Source organism: Anolis carolinensis, chromosome 3 (assembly GCF_035594765.1).
Source record: "Anolis carolinensis isolate JA03-04 chromosome 3, rAnoCar3.1.pri, whole genome shotgun sequence".
NCBI lineage: Eukaryota > Metazoa > Chordata > Lepidosauria > Squamata > Dactyloidae > Anolis > Anolis carolinensis.
The window spans coordinates 13,018,035-13,024,605 of record NC_085843.1 but is presented as its reverse complement, the minus strand read 5'-3'; the positions used below and the strand labels follow the sequence as shown (position 1 = coordinate 13,024,605).

The 6,571-nt window shown below is 38.0% G+C and overlaps 1 long non-coding RNA gene across 1 annotated transcript in view; it reads left to right on the top strand.

Annotated features, from left to right (window-relative positions):
* The first annotated feature begins 339 nt into the window (after positions 1 to 339).
* Positions 340 to 6,571, top strand: part of LOC134297327 (uncharacterized) — a 6,272-nt gene continuing 40 nt past the window's right edge. The window contains exons 1-3 of the long non-coding RNA XR_010004032.1: positions 340 to 1,409; positions 2,578 to 2,683; positions 3,852 to 6,571. The exon at positions 3,852 to 6,571 is cut by the window's right edge and continues 40 nt beyond it. This is a non-coding gene — a long non-coding RNA (uncharacterized LOC134297327). The remainder of the gene's footprint in view (positions 1,410 to 2,577; positions 2,684 to 3,851) is intronic.

Below are 6,571 nucleotides of genomic sequence, written 5' to 3'. Positions count from 1 at the left end.
TTACAATTTCCCACTGGAACAAAGCATTAATTCATCAGAATTTTCTGAATGTTTACCATTAACTTCAACTGATGGTGACTCTATTAATGAGACACTTCCAAGAGCCCTGATCTGCTCTGCTCAGGTCTTGCAAAATCATGGTTTCTTTGATTGAGTCAATCCACCTGTAGTCCAGTCCTTTACATTTCCTACTAACTAGAACATGAACCAGTGGATTCAAATTACCAGAAAAAACATTCCACTTAAACATTAGCAAAAATCTCTTTACAGTAAGAGGTGTTTGAAAGTGGAATAGATTGGGGGGTTTTCTTTGGGGGGGGGGAGGTAGACTCTTCATCTTTGGAAGTCTTTAAAAAGAGGCTGGATGGACATCATTTAGGACAGCTTTTGCTGATATTCCTTCATAGTTGGCTTAGATAACCCTTGTTGTCCCTTCCAACTCTGCGACTCTAATACTCTACAACTTTCTACTTTATTGATCATTATTATTTTTAAATGAGTCATATTATCTCATGATATGTCCAAAGTACAACACCCTGAATTTAGTCATCTTGGCTTCTAGTGTGACTTCAGGTTTAATTTGCTCTAAGACTCCATTTATTTGTCTTTTAGGCTGCCTACAGCACCACATTTCAAATTGTGCTTCCTATCAGTTTTCCTCATTACTGAATTTTCACAAGCATATGTAGAAAATGGAAATACTATGGCCTGGATTACTCTGGCTTTGTGTTAACACTTGAAAACCCTATCTAGTTATTTTATGCCTGCTTCTCCAAATCTTCATAGAGGTTATTCTAACACAATGATTTCTCTATTTTCAGGTACTTGAATGTCTGTTCCTACATGCTGTTCAAATGGATATAAGTTTGGGAATGGGACTTCATTAGATCTGGCAGCCAAATTACTGCTAAAGACTATGATCCAACAGAATAGTTATTTCCTTATTAGCGCTCACTCTGGGGAGATCTAAACTTGCATCTTATGCTTCCTTGTTAATGACAGCAAAATATGTCCATGTTATTTCTTGTGTTCAGTAATTACGAAGGAGGGTGAGTAGCAGATGGGCAACAAGGTCTGGCTGGAGGAATTCTGCCATTGGAAGTAAAATCATCATTCATGCGAACTCTCTCCCATTCATGTGGAAATGCAGTTTTTAAAACTTCATCTAATCTACCGAGTCCTGAAATAATCTCTTGTGACACAACAAGCGAGGAAACTACCTGCAGACAAGGTTAACAGGGGAAAGAGATACTTGTGTTCTATTCTGAGCTGTTGGTAGTGACACCTTTATTACATCATCAGATAAGAAAACCCATCTAGTTTGTGCTTAAGTGCAAAAATAAATAAAGCCAAATACAATCCAAGGTACAGTAAGTATGAACAGGACACGGAAGAATAAAACAGAAAAGGTACACTTTAAAATGTTTACTGATATTTTCAATCGACTACTTAGTAACTATTCATATCTATGTCTCCAGACCCTTACAAGGAAGGCTGAGACAGAAGACTGTCCCAAGGGCACCCCATTGGGTTTTATCACTAGGTTGGGAGCAGCACTTGGATCTTCCAAGCCCAGTCCACCACCTAACTATTACATTCCACAGTATCAATTGCATTTGTATCTATTTCTTGGGGGTGGGGAGGACTTTACTTATGGTAACCTTATAAATGGGAGACTTCCAAATCACCCTATTCTCAACAGTCCTGCTCAGGTTTTGTGGACTCAGGGCCGTGACTTCCTTGATTGAGTCAACTCTATCCATCTGTGGTGCAGTCTTCTTCTTTTCTAATGATCTTCCACCTTATCAATCAATATTGTCTTTTCTAATGAGTCATCTCTTCTCATGATATGACCAACGTATGACAGCCTTGGGTTAGGCAAATTAGCTTCTAGGATGAATCAGGTTTCTAGTCTTGATTTGATATAGGGCTCATGTATTTGTCTTTATGGGAGCCCCGGTGGCGAAGTGTGTTAAAGCACTGAGCTGGTGAACTTGCAGACCGAAAGGTCGCAGGTTCAAATCCGGGGAGCAGAGTGAGCGTCCACTGTTAGCTCCAGCTTCTACCAACCTAGCAGTTCAAAAACATGCCAAAGTGAGTAGATCAATAGGTACCGCTCCGGCAGGAAGCTAACGGCACTCCATGCAGTCATGCCGGCCACATGGAGTGTCTACAGACAACGCCGGCTCTTCGGCTTAGAAATGGAGATGAGCACCAACCCCCAGAGTCAGACATGACTGGACTTAATGTCAGGGGAAAATCTTTACCTTATTTGTCTTTATAGCTCTCCCAAGCAGGTGGATGCTCTATCAGATTTTATCCCAACAGCTCAGGAAAACAATAACCTATCCTAAGCATTTGTCCTCAACTCAACTCTGAGAGGTGCAATAACCTAAGACATGGTGACTGGCTGGCCCCAAGCCAAGCAGTGTGCTTCACAGTTGCTCTTCACTGCAGTGGTTTTCAAGTTGCATTCCAATCACATCACACTTTGTGGCAGGCAAGCTTACATAACATATTCCCAAACAGAAAGTCTTTTCTTCATGATAAAACATTCACTGTGCTTCATATCCTCAGCTGAATTTGAAAGAGAGTTGGATCATCTCCAAATGACATGCTTATCTGGTGTCAACCATTGGCTCCAACAGAGCTTAAATAAACTGCTCCACTTCTGGGTGCATTGGTAAGTACCGTATGTGGTTTACTGTAGTTCTCCAGCATTACAAGTGATTAATGCATATATCCATTCCTTGGTCAGATCCCTGGCTGAAGACCATTTGTCTGGCTGTGTTTTGGCCAAGCAAATCCATGGACACAGGAAATACATTTTAAGGTGCTTAGTGGATGAATACTTTGGGTTGCTGTGAGAATCAACCCAATGATTCCACCCATGAAAGCCTTCGATAACATGATGAATGCTTTATTAATAAAACACTCAGACAGGAATTCTCTACCATAGTCTAGGTAACTTTAAATTACCGTATATACTCAATTAAGCCGACCCGAATATAAGCCAAGGCACCTAATTTTACCACAAAAAATCTGGGAAAACATTGACTCCAGTATAAGCCAAGATACCAATAAAATTACATTAATTGAGGCATCAGTAGTTTAAATGTTTTTAAATCTTTACATCAAACTGTAATTTAAGATATGACTGTTCAACTCTGATTAAATCATTATTTTCATCTTCTTCAATGTAAATGTGCTTATGTATCCTTTTAATAATAATAGAGTGAAATAATAAATGTAATAATAATAATAATACATGCAGTAAAATAATAAATGTAATAATAAATAGAGTAAAATAATAAATGTATTAATAATAATAAAAATAGAGTAAAACAAATGTAAAAGTAACAACAATAATAGAGTAAAATAATAAATGTAATAATAATAATTAATAGAGTAAAATAATAAATGTAACAATACCAATAATAATAGAGAAAAATAATAAATATACCATATATACTTGAGTATAAACTGATCTAAATATAAGTCCACCAGGACTCTCACCCAAGTATAAGCCGAGGAAGTTTTTTTTCAGTCCTAAAAAAGGGCTGAAAAACTAGGATTGTACTCGAGTATATACAGTACTTAAAATGACTTTTAAAAAAACCATCAAGAATATCTTGCTGTATGTTTGGCTCTACCAATCCATATCAGCACTCCCTAGCTGGTGGCCCAATATGCATCATTCCCATTGTGTGTTTATCCTGTTGTGCTTCAGGACTGTTGTACATCAGTCTTATTGTGAATTGGTCACTTCACTGGCTCCTCTCTGTAGTAAATCATGGAAACCCCTTGCTAACTAAAAATCTTGCAAAATCGTTCAAATCTGTTTCTTGCAGAATCCAATTATGGAGGTATGAGTCCCTCATTGAATCCCAACCCAATGAACAAAAAGCAAATCTGCTGAAAAATATGTAAGGGATTGATCTGAATTAAGCCTTCATCTGTTGAGCATTTGAGACATGTCTCCTGTTTCCTGCTGATTTTACTGGCTGCTTCCAAGTTGCTGTTTCCTTCAATCAACTCAATGCCAAATGCCAACGTTCCAGTTTTCACGCTGCTGTCTGCATCAGGAGCAGATGTCTCTTGTTGAACCCAAATTCTTTTCTAGTGTGAAAGAAGATAAACCTTTCTGAATTGATTTCGTTCGACAAGTACCAGTGGTGTCTCTTCTTTGGTAAAAAAAAAATAGGACAGTTTTAAACAAAGTCGTAAGTGAACATATATACTGGATTAGAGAAGCACAAGGTTAGTCTGAAATCAGAGGACATGGGTAAGGTTTCTTCCACACTAGAATCAAACCATAGACTCAGAGTTTAAAAGACCTCAAGGGCCATCCACTTTAATCTCACTGTGCCACACAGAAATACACATTCGAAACACTTCTAAAAGGTGGCCATCCAGCTTCTGTTTAAAAACTCCAAAGAAGGAGTTTGTATTTCATTCCAAGAGATCCTATTCCACCCTCAAACAACTCTTACCATCAAGAAGTTCTTCCTAAACTTTAGGATTTATTTTGCTGTACTTTGACTCCATAGCTCCATGTCCTAGTCCCTGGAGCAACAGAGAACAAGTCAGATCCATCTGTAATATGGTCTTCTTTCAAATCATGGTTCTCATGTCACCTCTCAACCATCTCTGCTTTATGTTAAAAACATACCCTGCTCCCTAAGCATAGAGAATGACAAGTAGACCTTTTGTCTAGTAATGTGGCCCTTTGTTCACTCATGTCTCTGAAAGAGTCAGGGCAGTTGAGGTGGAGCACAATGAGTTCATTTCATGCAAAATCAGCAGGAGCAGAAATTTTTTTGGAAAAAGCATAGTGGGGAAGACCCAGATGTGGTTCATGAAGGACCAAAACTACCTTGGAGCAGCATGTGATCTATGGGCCATACTTTCCAAGTCCTTGTCATATATTCTCTAAAATTCTGGCTTACACTCATTACAACCGTGGCTAATGAGCATTATGTGTCAGCTCAAGATCACTTTGTACCACTCCAGAATATTACAGTCATTCTTCCATTATGTACAACAGAGTCTCTGATGACAGATTCAAAAGAAAAACACATAGTACTTTTTAGTATTTTTGTGCATGACATGACTGGTCTATTTAATTCTGTCACCATTTTTTCCAAAAACCCCATTCAATAAGGCAAGAAAACAAGCCCAAACAATTCTAGTTACATCTAGACAATCAGTTCTCCAAACATCTTGATCGAAATGAACCCAGAACATTTCTGCTAAGATGATCAGTCAACATTAATAGAGATCTAACAGCACAATGTTTACCTGTTTACTGAGAAGAAATGCTCATGAGGCTTACTCATGGGAAAGCGAGAGAAGCTGAAAACACTGAAGCAAAAGATCGCACAATGTTGTTTGATGTGAAAGGCCATGCAAAATGCTAGTTGACATCTGTATTCTGCTATTTGCCTTCAGGGACTTTCTGCTACAGTTTGAAAGATTTTCAACCACAACCAGTCAGGTAAAGAGAATGTGACATTATCAAGTTTTCATTTTTCACACCTGTTAGTCTTGGTAAGGCTTCTTTTCCTTCCTTTCTGGACAAAAACTAAAAATAAGCCTAGACTAATGGAGGTATCTGCCATGCCAAATTGTCCAACAGTATGTATGTCTCCATCTATCTATCCATCCATCCTACTCCACCAAAGTTAGACCTGCCTTCAATAGTACAATAGTTTAAGTATTTGCCTGATTTAAGTAACTAAATAAATGTTTTCATTAATTTCTGGGTTAAGCATTCATAGATTTGATTATTCACAGATTACTGTATTTGCTAACACCTTTGCTGCACAACTGCAAAAATATGTTCTCTCTAAACATTTTACATCCTCTACCACAATGCTATGGTCAATGTCTCAAAAATGCCATTTTTATTTATATTCATGGTTTTTCCATTTTTCTGAGGAACATGCACCCTAACTCCCACAAATGTAGAGGAACTGCTAACATCCCAACAAAGGACAAAACATTATTTTTATTACAACAAAATAGCACAAAATATAAAGCTGTGGAGCCTATATAGCATCCTCTTGGTGTTTTAGACATCCATAACTCACCCTATATAGTGAGGCTTTTGGGGATGTCAAGATAAGGCTTTTTGGGATGTCAAGATAAGACCTGGCGCCATGAGGGGAGTGCCATTAAGTCTCTGACAGCTAAGATAACTGGGATTCTCCTTAATTAATGAGAACCCCTAATGGATGAGACGAGAATTCCAGTGCTAATAGGTCTCTGACAGCTGAGATAAGGGGATTCTCCTTAATTAATGAGAATCCCTAATGGATGAGGTGAGGATTCCAAAGATAACGCCTAACGGAGGTCTTGAAAGTAGTCTATATTTTAGGAAAATGCAAAGATAAGCTTTTAGTTAAGTGTCCAGTAAGACTTTTTTGACATTAATTGGTAATTGATAATACCTGTGTGACGTAGATAGAGGCAGGCCAAAATAGTATATAAGGATCTGTGTTTCTTTGTCTAAGATACCTTCGCTTTCCTGATTACAGGAGAAGGTCTTTTTCTTTATTGCTGTATTCTC